The sequence below is a fragment of the Lontra canadensis genome, unplaced genomic scaffold (genome assembly GCF_010015895.1).
Source record: "Lontra canadensis isolate GAN:19392208 unplaced genomic scaffold, GSC_riverotter_1.0 scaffold90, whole genome shotgun sequence".
Lineage (NCBI taxonomy): Eukaryota > Metazoa > Chordata > Mammalia > Carnivora > Mustelidae > Lontra > Lontra canadensis.
This window is the reverse complement of record NW_022631084.1, coordinates 557,533-570,084: the sequence shown is the minus strand read 5'-3', so window position 1 is coordinate 570,084 and position 12,552 is coordinate 557,533. Positions and strand designations below refer to the sequence as shown.

At 42.3% G+C, this 12,552-nt stretch overlaps 1 protein-coding gene across 1 annotated transcript in view; it reads left to right on the top strand.

The window, feature by feature from the left end:
- Positions 1-2,182: 2,182 nt before the first annotated feature.
- SPTSSB (serine palmitoyltransferase small subunit B) overlaps positions 2,183-12,552 on the top strand; it is a 31,876-nt gene continuing 21,506 nt past the window's right edge. The window contains exon 1 of the mRNA XM_032836074.1: positions 2,183-3,027. The gene's annotated coding sequence lies outside the window, so the exon portion shown is untranslated. The remainder of the gene's footprint in view (positions 3,028-12,552) is intronic.

Genomic DNA, 12,552 nt, shown 5'->3' with positions numbered 1-12,552 from the left:
GTTACATACCATCTTTCCTTCCCAATGTTACTTGTGTCTTTGTTCCTTGATTTTTTTTTCAGTGAATAAGTTTGTTTGTTTGTTTGTTTGTTTGGTTTTATGGATCAATTCTCCTGGATTTTTACTTTTCTATTTCATTAATTTCTGCTTTAGTCTTTACTAGTTAATGTAATTCTCTTGCAATTTTTTCTAAGTTTCTCGGTTTGTATGTTATTTTGCAACAAATACATTTAAGGTTTATGATTTCTGCTTTTCTATATTCTCATTTTGTTATGTAGGATTTTTTTCTTGTTTCTAAAGATTTTGTAATTTCTCATTTGTTCTTCTCTTTATTTTTTTTAAGACTTTATTTATTTATTTGACAGACAGAGATTATAAGTAGGCAGAGAGGCAGGCAGAGAGAGAGGAGGAAGCAGGCTCCCTGCTAAGCAGTGAGCCCGATGTGGGGCTCCATCCCAGGACTCTGAGATCACGACCTGAGCCAAAGGCAGAGGCTTCAACCCACTGAGCCACCCAGGTGCCCCTTGTTCTTCTCTTTAATCTAGATTTAAAGCATTTTTAAATTTCCAGTTGTAGATCAATGAGAAGGAATTTTTTCTTTTTAATTGTTTTGATTAATTTTATCCTCATTGTGCTTCAATAGATGATGTGGTCCATCTGATCACTATCTTTTAAAAATGTGATTTTTATTTTATGATCTAGTTAAGTTTCTTCTTTGTTTAGATAGAAAAAAAAACAACTATTTTCCATTGGGAATGAAAAAACCCACGTATCTTTTATCTGTGTGTGGTTATATTACACATAAATCATTTAAGATCTTTTTTAATAGTCTGGATGCTTCTGCCAAATGTACCAGTTTCTCCCCACCTCCAGTTGAAGTAATTGCAAGGTCTCTCCTACCCGTTTCACAAAACTTGGGCAGGGAGAAGTGAGGCCTGTTTCTGCACTTCCACAAATGTACAATCACCTGGTGATTGTCAAGATCTATTAAGGAAACTAGATAATGAGGAATGAGACCTAAAAAACGAGTGCAATGGTACTGGCCCTGCCGCACAACGGGCTTGGCGACCCTGGGCGAGTCGCTTTTCAGGTTTTCTATTTCCTTATCTATTTCCACACCTCAATGGTGTGGTCCTACTTGCTCTGCCGAAATTACAAGGTTTGTCAGGAGAAGCAGCGAGATAAGGATGTGAACAACACAAAGTGATAATGAAATAAAAAATACTAGCAGTGGTTGCCAGTATTTAGATACAGTCCCAAGGAAGGAAAACATAAGGATGTAAAATCTGGCCAGTAGCGGCTTCAGTTCCTCGCGGGTCCCTTCCCTGACCCCCAACCACCGACAGCTTCCTTTGGGGACGCAGTCCCTCCTCCGTGCAGAACATCCCTCGCAATAACGGAAGTCTTCCTCTTCGTGGCACCCGCGGCTTGGAACCTGCTGGAAGAGTGTTGCAAAATGAGCCGAAACCTGCCCGCAGCTCAAATTCGCGCTTCAGCACGACCAGCCCTGGCCGAGCATGTGCAGTGCCTCCTCCCTCGGCGGTGGGGGTTGACTGGCAGTTGTGGCCCAAACGCTCGTTAATCGGAAGAGGCTCTGGGCCCCCGACACCCCCGGGTCTGGGGCCGAGGCTCGGTGGTGGAGATTCCGGGCCTCTGCGCTCGCAGCCCGCAGCCACCGGGTTAAACCTAAGCACCCTGCCCTCGGGAGAGAAGGGATCGCTGGGGTTCTGGATGCGGGCTTCCAGGGAAGATGCTCTTCGCGGTCCCGCGCCTCCTCGGGAAGATCGCTGAGAGCGGAGCGCGAGCGCTGGGCACGCCGGCCCCGGAACGGCAGGAGCCCGCGCCGCGCGTGTCTGCGCCGCCGAGCCGCCTCCCAGCTCGCTTTCCCCAGTTTGCGTTCCTGCTGCAGTCCGGGCCCGAATTAACTCTCTTCACTTGTGAGTGAGCACACACAAGTTCCCCGGGCACGATCCTTCCATCTGCTTCCCCGGGGGGAGCCCAGTTTTTCAACGATTAACCTCCCAGCCAAGGGGCGGAGGGAAGGTGGCAGGATGGTGGGAGCGGGGCGGGGAGAGGCGTTCTTGCGCGTTCAAAGGCAGCAAAATTAGCTGCCGGCGCTCAATGGGTTTACTTTCTTCGATCTTTGACCAACAAATGCAGGGGGATGCCTGCTCGGCCGACCCGGAGCCCTGGGCTCACTTCGCAGCCTGCTGCCGAGTTTCGCACCGCAGTCCTGCTCAGCATCCGCCGAGCTTCGCCCCCTTGCCCAAGTCTGCAGATGGATGGATGCGGGGCGCAGGCTTCTCCTGGTCGGGTTAACGCTGGCTCCGGCTAAAGCCCCGAAGCGCCCACCTCGCGCCTCCCGTTTATCTGCTCGCCCCCACCACCACTATCAAAGGACGTGCCCCTCTGGTAGTGTCGGGGCTCCCAGCCCAAGAGAGGAGGAGGACACCTCCCTCTCCCCTCCTCCCCATCCCCGCCGCGGCTCGGGGTTTTACTGCAGCAGCCGGAGGTGACAGCGACGCCTTAGCCTCCTCCGTTGCTCTCAGAGCCCTGGCTTCCCCTGCATCCGGAAAGCGCCCCCTCCTGAAAGGCTGGTCCTTGGAGAAGTGCTAACGAGCTGCAGAAAACCAAATTTAAAAATGTAGAAGTCGCTGGGCTGCATTCCTCCGAGGACGAGCCCGGTCGCCCAGGACAGAGAGTGGCCGCGTGTGGGAAGTTGGGACCGTAGAGCAAGGGGGGGAGGGGAGTGGTGCAGCCGGCATTCTCTTCTGGAAGGAATCGCTGGGAGCAGTGCGGTTGGACACAAGTTTGCGTGGGAGTGTTTTCCTTTTGTCAATAATTAATCACCGGAATCGGTCTGGCAGAATTGGAGTTTTAGCAATAGTGCAGAGGGCGGGGCCGAACACCTAACTCCAGGAGGCTACGAGGCGCCCGGCGCAGTGGGAAGCTCGCAGCGGCTGGGGAGGAGCCAAAGCTTGGGCGCTCACCTAAGCCGCAGGGAGATACACCCAACCCAACCGGGAGGTAAGCATCTTCCAAAATATACGCTTGAACGCTGAAGTAGCTTTAGTAGGAGAGAATTCCTGTCTCTACTGGGGAGAAATTAATTCTAGCTTTAATGCAATTTATCCGTTTATTATTTAACTGCATTAAAATTTTAAGAATTGAATGGGTTTTTCCATTTGCCTTAGTTAACATAGTTGCCTTTCTAACGTAGTTAGAAACTAAGAGGTTTTCACTCAACAGAAGCCAAACTTTATTACCGAAACTTTCCCAGCCAAAGAAGAGAAAATTACTTTGTGAATTACTTTCATATTTATCTTTGTGTAGTTCAGTAACTATTCAGGGAAATATCTTTGGGAGGTGCTCGGTTTCATTCTTAAATATTCTAGTGTTGTGTTCTTATATAATACTTTTTGCCTCTAAAGCTACTTTAGGCAATAGTACACACAAGACAACTACCCAAAAAGTGAAGAACTTCCAATTTTAACATTTTCTCGCGATTATTAAGCAGTGTGTATTTTCTCAAAGATGCTTATGTGATCATTCAGAAGTAACCAGACTTCCAAAACCCAGGAGGAAGGAATAGTTAACTTTGCCATGGGAGTGGGGATGTGAGGAATGGAAAGAAGAGGGTTTTAGATATGAGCAGAAGTTCTATGTCTGTGTCAACTAAAGTGACATTCAACTGGTTGGCAATTAACATAGATGAGTTCAGCCCCTAATTCAATAAAGATTTGAAGAATTGTTAAATGTAAATCTTAGCCCTAAAACTACAAATAAGTTCATCAGGGAAATTGGGAAAGTTGTTTTTCTAAAAGACATAGTAGTGTGATGGTTCTTTTGAATTAATTAAGAAATATATGGTCATTTTTGCCTGTGAACTTTTTAGATCAATGCATAAAACTAATGAGGTTTTAATAATTTAGTATGCATATTTTAATTATTCCTATGCTTTCAAAAACAGGCATCATTTTGATAACTTTCAATGGCTTTGATGGCTTTGTACATAGATTACTAGAGCAATAATAAGCTCTCATATGAAATGCACTGTCAACCTCAATATTCAAATATTTCTATTCAGCCACTTAATAACAACAAATTAAGAATAGTTTGTCAAACTAAATGCATGAGCATTCTAGAATTTGACTGGATATAAAGTGAAAAGTTAACCAGGCCTCAACTACAATCAGTTTTCTTAATCCACTGTTTGTAAATTTACAAAATTTACTTTTGTAAAAACTGTCCTTTGTAATTCTCTATTTACTATGTCAGCATAAGCTATTTTACCACCAAGTATATAAGATGCAACATTTGCATTACAAATTATCCAAATGGAACTCAACTTCCAGAATGGTTGTGTAAGGAGCTCCATGAACCCACTTTCATAGCAAAACAACCACTGGCAAAAATTATAGATAAACTAGTTAGTCTCTGGAAATTGTTCTGAGGAAATACAACAAATGAAGAAAACCTTATTCAAGACAAACTACTGCAATTCAGTAAGAACAATAAGAGTGTGAGATATTTCAACCACAACCCACTTCCCTGCTGCCCTCCAGCTAGCGGATGGTGCTCCATTCCAGGTGGCTGCCATCAAGAACACAGGACTCCCTCTCAACTTAGATGCCAGTCTAGGGCTATGGTAGAACCCTGGGAAAAGCAGGCTACTGGCATCTTATCACCCACTTTGTGTTGTAGAAGCTTTCTTCTAGGCATGAGCAGGCAAGAGGTCTCAGGCTCTTCTTCCAATACTCCCATTCTTAAGGCATATGAAGAAAAATTCAACATCTAAAAGACAAATAAGCCATACAAAAATGGGCAAGGGAATCAAAGAGACATTGATCCAAAGAAGATGTAGAAATGGCCAATCAACACATGAAAAAGTACTTACTATTAGTAGTCATTAAGGAAATGAAGATCAAAAGCATAAGGTACCATTTCACACCAACCAAAATGGCCATAATAAAAAAAAAAGACAGATAATTAACACTTGTTGGAAAGGAGGTAGAGTAATTGGGACCATCATTCATTGGTGGTAGGAATATAAAATGGTGAGTTACTGGGGCACGGGTACCTGGGTGGCTTAGTCAGTTAAGCATCCAACTCGATTTCAGCTCAGGTCATGATCTCAGGAGCCCATCAGTCTTTAAGCTCAGCAAGGAGTCTCCTTGAGACTCTTTCCTTCTACCTCTGCCCCTTCGTCTGCTCACACAAACTCTCTCTTTCTCCCTCTCTCTCTCTCAAATAAATAGATACATCTTTGAGAAACAAAAGTTTAACACAGAGTTAGCACATAACCCAGCCATCCCACTTCTAGCTATATATCCAAGAGAATGAGAATGTACGTCCATGCACACAAATGTATGAATGGTACACAAAGGTTCAGAGCAGCGTTACTCATAATAGCCAAAAAGTGAAAACAATCAAAATGGTCACTTACTGATAAATGGTCACTTACTGATAAAATGTGATACAGAATAGAAAAATGGAATAGTATTTAGCAACAAAAAGGAATGAAGTGCTGATACTTGCTACAGCATGGATGAACCTTGAACAGATTATGCTAAATGGGAGAGGACCATATACTATGTGATTCCATGTATATAACAGATCTATAACAGGCAAACCTATAGAGACAGAAAGAGCAGAGTTGGGGAGGAATGGGGAGTGATTGCTAAAGGATACACGGGTCTTATTGGGGTGATGAAAATGGTCTAAAATTGACTGGTGATGTTTATATCACTGTGAGTGTACTAAAGACCATTGAACTGTGTACTTTAAATGGCTAAATTATATCTCAATAAAGCTGGTTTTTCAAAATAAATTGGCCAAGATACTCAAAACACGGATGGATTTAGAACTTGGGAGTTCATGAATTCCCATATACCACTAAACCAATGGCTTACATGAGGCTTTTTTTTTTTTTTTTTTGCTTTCTAAGATTTTATTTATTGATTTGTCAGAGAGAAAGAGAGAGAGAGAGAGAGAGCACAAGCAGGACAAACGGCAGGCAGAGGGAGAAGCAAGCCCTCTGCCGAGCAAGGAGCCTGACATGGGACTTAATCCCAGAACACTGGGACCATGATCTGACCCAAAGGCAGATGCCTAACTGATTGAACCATCCAGGTGTCCCTACATGAGGCTTTTTCCCAAGGACCACACTGAAATATATGAAATAATCAAGAGTGGCTCAGGTGTTACACAGCTCTGTGATTTGCACATGTTTACACACTCACCCAAGTTTTCCTCTGTTTAGAAATAAGTCAAACGTAGGGGCACCTATGTGGCTCAGTCAGTGAAAGGTCCAACTCTTGATTTTGGCTCAGGTCATGATCTCAGGGTCATGATCTCAGGGTCGTGAGATCAAGCCCTGAGTTGGGCTTGTGCTGGGCATGGAGTCTGCTTAACATTCTCTCTCTCTTCTTCTGCCCCCCTCAGTACCACCTTCCTGCCCCCGGCATAAACTCTCTCTCTCAAAAAAATAAAAAATAAAAAATAAAAAAATTTTATATATATATATATATAAATTATATATATATATATATAAGCTTTGCTATTCCTTCATTAAGGAAAATACTAGTCTTGACACAGGCACAAAAGTAGTCAAATGTCACTAGTGTAGTCTTATAGAGAACTGGCTTGTAAATGCCCAATCTTTTTGGACTCACCAACTTGCTATATTAATTTAAGCCCAATGAGGCCGGTTGTTCTTCCCATTACTGGATAACTCTAGTCCTTTATCAGTTCTTCAGCCCAGTTGTTGAAAGAGGTCACACTGAGGGAGAGAAGGAGGTTACTTAAATCCCAACCAAGAGCGAACTCTGCCACTCAGATAAGCCCAGTTTCATTCCCCCAGATTGGCCGCCGAAGTAGGAGTCTTGGGGGGACAGGAAGAGCTGGAGCAGCCACTCTAGTTTCAGAGTACACTGACATGTCACCGCTGGAAAGCATTTCCTGTGATGTGACGTCTCAAATACAAGAGAAGCTCTCAAATAATTCATATATTCCTCTAGTCACCTTTATGTTTTGAGTTCTCATAAACTGCCTGATCTTAGACCAAGAACCAGGGAACTGGATGATAGTGCTTTGTCCAGAAATAAGGATATAAAATTCGTGAGTCTCTGAGTTCCATGGGGCTGGTAAGCAGCAGCTAAACTTGTTGCTAGAAATAGTTAACGAGTACACTGAGCCAAACCATACCCTTAGCCTTAGGGATTCAGGTACGTCTGCCTGCATCAGGAAAACTCAAGATTTTCTATTCTCGTCAGCACAGCCTTATCCTTCCGTGTATATGTTTAGAAGAGTATGCCATGCTGATGAAAATGGGTTCCATGTGGCTTTTGACCATCAGAGCTTTTGTACAGGTCCTATTGTCATATTTCATCCAATTAGAAGATTTACACAAAAAAAATGTCAAAGATCCAACCAGTTGTCTATAGATTAAATACATGTAAAAAAAACTTGATCACAGTTATTACTTATTAATATTGCTTTGATCGGGATTAATAATTCATTTATCCAACAGATATTTCTTGTGCACCTATCTTGTGCCAGAACAACTCTAGGCCCCGAATGAGTGATAAAATAAGCTCCTTCCAGGAGCTTCAATTCTAGAGGGGACATCAGCCATTTAAAAAAATGATTAAAAAGTAATTATGATTATAATAAGTGAATTACAGTGTATGATAAGAGATAAGGGCTCTGGAGAAAGAATTAAGCAGGGAAGGGAATGAGGTACAGTTTTAAACTGTAGCATCATACAAGGAAGTAAAATTGTGTAATTAGATAATGTAAAGATGATGTAGAAACCTGGCTACGTGTCTCTGAGGTGGACCATGAAGATTACCAGCCCCAAGTGAACTCTTCCCCTCGGGAGTCTTGGTTTCCCCTTCCCATTAGCATTATTTTGCTACCTTGGCTTTGCTATTCCTTCATTAAGGAAAATACTAGTCTTGACACAGGCACAAGGAAGACATAGCTTAATACCTGCTCCAGAGAACTATAGTCCAAATAAAACACCACCTTATGATAACAAAAATTCTTGTTGAGGGAAATCATTAGCCTGGGGTTTCGGTTTTCTTTTCTTTTCTCTCTTTCTTTGCCCTGGTTTCTTGTCACACTTGCCGAGGACAGTGTGGTAAATAATTAAGAACTGTTTTCCTGAAGTTAACGTCTTTTTGAAGAGTTGGGGTTGAGGGGAGGATGAGGGGAAGAAAAATTTCCAGGTCATTTTGGAAAGGTGAAGGGAGAACAGAGCTTTCAGAGAACAGAGCATGGACTCCCACAGATCATTTGAAAAACGTGGGGAGGGAGGAAGCAACCAGAGTCTCCACTTTCCTGGACTGTCCCAGAATCTCTACTCAAGGCTCCCGTTTTAAAAGACACCTGAGGACACATCGTTCTAGGAAAAGACAATGGGTGTGGCAGCTCGCCTGGAATAGAGCTTTTTAGAAAATGGCTTAAAAGGGAGCAGGGACTTGATGTTTTAAAGTCAAAAAAAGAGCATTTATTTCAGGCTTAGAGAAGAAGCATTTAAGCATGGTCAGAGTCCAGTTAGAAATAAGTCAAAAGACCCCCTGTTATAATGGGGGTTATTTTGGCGTATTAGAATTCTAATTTATTTATTCTACAGATGTTAATTGAGCAGTCCCCTGGGTGCTGGGGGAATAACAGAGGGGAAGACCTTGTTTCAAAGATCTTTCTTTGGGATGCCTGAGTGTCTCAGTCAGTTAAGTGTCTGCCTTCAGCTCAGGTCATGATCCCAGGCTCCTGGGAGCAAGTCCCACATCCGGCTCCTTGCTCAGCAGGGAGCCTGCTTCTCTCTCTGCCTCTGCCTGCCACTCTGCCTACTTGCGCTCTCTCTCTCTGACAAAAAAATAAAAATCTTAAAAAACAAAAACAAAAACAAAAACAAAAGACCTTTCTTTGTAGAAGTTACATTATATGCCTTTTGCAACAAAATAGCTGAAGCACAGAGTGATGAGGATAAGAACTTTTTGACCTGCCTGTCCTGACACCTCCTTCCAGACTGGGTTAGCACCTCCTTCCATATGCTTTCCTGTCATAGTACTTATCACACTGTGTGGGGATGCTAGCCTAACTGTCCTTTCTCCTCTCTGGAAAGTGCTAGAGGAGAGTGACCTGTCAGTCTTAGTCATCATTACATCTCTAGAACATTTTTTTAAAAATTAAGGACTTATTTACTTCAGAGAGAGCAAGAGTGATGAGCCTGGGGTGGGGTCAGAGGGAAAGGGAGGGAGAGAATCTCAAGCAGACTCCCAGCCCCCGCCCCACCTGTGTGATGAATATTTGATTGGATGGGTGGGTGGGTACATTAATGATTTGCCAAGTTAAGACCAAAGCTCTTTGCATAGATAGGCAGTCCCCCAGAGTTGTTAAGAGTTGTGTACTCTACATTAGTTGTGAGACTCTAGGTCAGCTTTGAAATTTCCCAATGTCAGGGGCACCTGGGTGGCTCAGTCAGTTGTGTGTCCAGTGATTTTGCCTCAGTTCATGATCTCAGGGTCCTGGGATCAAACCCTGCCTTGGGCTCCACACTCAGCAGGAAGTCTGCTTCTCTCCCTCTCTTTCTGTCCTCCCCCGCCCCCACATGAGTTCTCTCTCTCACTCTCTCAAATAATCTTTAAAAAATAAATAAAATAAAATAAATTCCCCAATGTCTCAGTTTCCTCATTTGTGAAATGGTTACAGAAATAGTGCCTCCACTATAGTGTTATTAAGTGAACTACATAAGGTAAGCTATAATATAAAGCAGTTAGCAAAGTTCTGGGACATAAGTTGTTCAATAAATACTCTCTGCTATTATTACCAATATAGAATGGCAGTTTCCTGGGGGACAGTTTGCTATTCAAATATTGCATTCCTGCCCTTTCAGCTGCATTGTAAGATCAAAGGATGTCAATTAGGAATTCCAAGCCAAAGTAATCATTTTGAATTGAAGCTCTCTGAAAAGATTAAAAAGAGAATTTGGGAATTAATATAAGTAGGATATTGAACAAGAAAATTAGACTAGAAAAAGAAAGGAGGAAAACAAGCTCAAGATGGTAGGTCCAAAGCAAATTTTTTGGAGCGATAATAACCTCTACAGCTCTCACACCCAGACCTCCCCTTTAGACAACCCAAGTACCAGCCCAACCCTGCTCTGGAACACACTCATACCTCATAAAATGTCAGGCCCCTTACACATCAGTAGATGTTCACTGATGCAGAAGAAAGAAAAGTGAAAAAAAAGTTATTTGAAGTGGAGTCTTATCTAACCCTGAAAGTGTTAGAGCATCCTCTTCATTTTTTTTTTGGAAAATTGAATAATCCTCTTTTTGTGTGAGACCTTTGTTCAGAATTATCATAGCGCCTCTTCACAGGCAACTCCTTTTTACCTTCTGAATGAGACCAAACGCCAGCCTGTGACCAACATATGGAATCCCAGCATCCTCACTGCTTCCCTCTGTTCTGGCAAAGAGAATGCACGTGGTCTCTCTCCCAACCATGGTGGAGTCTCATGGCTTTTGTCTTCTCCTAAGAATAGTAAACTGCTGCTCCCTTACTAACTCATCAACTGGGAAGTCAGTTTTAAATAAAAGTAGCTTAGAATCACTCTATTGATGGAAAAACTAGGCCTAGAAAGAAGACATAATTCTTTAGTTACCAACTCTTTTCGTTCCTCAAGGCTGAAGATAGGTTCTCTACTCCACAAGGGAGATCTTGGTCCTTAAATTTTTAATAAGGTGTTTTATTGCCTCAATTTTTCAACAAAGAAAAAAAATCAATCAGGTTGGCCTAGTTCTGGTTTTGATGGGCAGGAAAATCAGGTTATCATTTAGGACAAAGGAGTTGTTCCACAGGTTTCCTCCATTTAGGAGAAAACAAACATTGGCCACAAACACAGGAGAAGTGATATGGGACCCCTATGACCTTCAGAGTGAATTCTTCCTCCTAGACTCACGGAAGTCACCATTTTACCCACTTACATCATATGTCTCTGAAGGGTTCAATGGAGTCACCTGGGAGGAATCTCACAGAGGAAATAAAATGCATATAGAAAATAAGAGGAACAAATTAGTAACTGTAATAAAAGTTACTCTCTCTGAGCCCTTACTAAGACCAGGCACCATTAAGCATCCTTTACCAATGTTATGCTGTATCATCTTCACAGCAACACAGAAATAATCATCTCTGTGTTACTGACAAACTAACCGATGTTCCCAGAGGTTAAACGATATCCTGGATATCACACAGTAGCAAACTCCGGCTTGCCATTTTCAAAATCCACACTTTTATCACAGACCAAAAATATTTAATGAAGTGAATCATTCTCCAGTGGGATATTGAATTCTATTATACAAATAGGATCTCACATTTGATGAAATCTTAGTAATTTCTTCTTAAAATCTTCCTGATGATTGATAATAATCCTCAGAAGATGTGGTCCAGTCTCTGCTTCAACAGTTTCCCTAATGGAAATATCACTACTTCAACTAGGCAATCACTTTCCCTTTAGATAGCTCTTATTATAAGTTTTCCCTGAGATTCACCTCTGAAAACAATAAATTCCAAAACTTCACCTCCAGGATTGCCTGTAACACCATTTAAAACCTTTCAGATCTTTTAAGACCTCCAAGACACGTTTCTCTTCTCAAATCTTCTCTCAACATTGCCCTTGAAAATCTTCCAGACTTTTCTCTATTTAGCTTCCCTCAGATGTGCTCAACTGGCTGCTTTTAGTAACTGCTTTTAGCAGCTGGAAGAAGGATGCGAATCAAAGCCAAGGGCTGTAGCCCCCTTTTGTCATCTGTGGCACCTTACTCCTATAAATATATAAGGATACTGGCACTGTGGTTTGAATCTATTCTCCCAAAATCCACATTGAACCTGAACCTCCGAAGTGATCATAGAAGGAAGTGGGAGGTCATCAGGAGGTGCTTAGATGTTGAGGATGGAGCCCCTCATGAATGGGATTAGTGTTCCTATAAAGGGGCTACAGAGAGATCTCTTGCCCCTCCCACCATGCAAGGACACAGTAGAAGGTTCCAGTTAGGAACCAGGAAGAGGGCCTTCACCGGAATGACTTCTTAGTCTCCAGAACTGCAAGAAATAAATTACTATTGCTTACAAGTTACCGAATTTGTGGTATTCTGTTATAATAGCCCAAATGGACTGAAACAATTAGATCACTTATTTATTGCCCAACATTTTACAACACTAATGGCTCGTAATGAACTTGAAGTCAAATTGTTTAGTCTTTTTTACTTGAACTGATCATCAACCACATTTCCCCCCCATCTGATCCTTGGACAGTTAGCATTTTGAATTGAAGAACGAGGTTTTAGATTTCCCCCAAAAGTTTTACCATACTTGGAACTCTGTAATCTGCTAAGTCTTTTATAACTTCACCCCATAATTTGAGCTTGTCTGCAAATTTGATCATGCATAATTTCTATGATTTAATTCAGATGGAAAAAATGCTACCAAGGTCAAGACAAAATGCAGACCTGGGGGCCTCACCACTAGAGACCAACTCCCTGACTT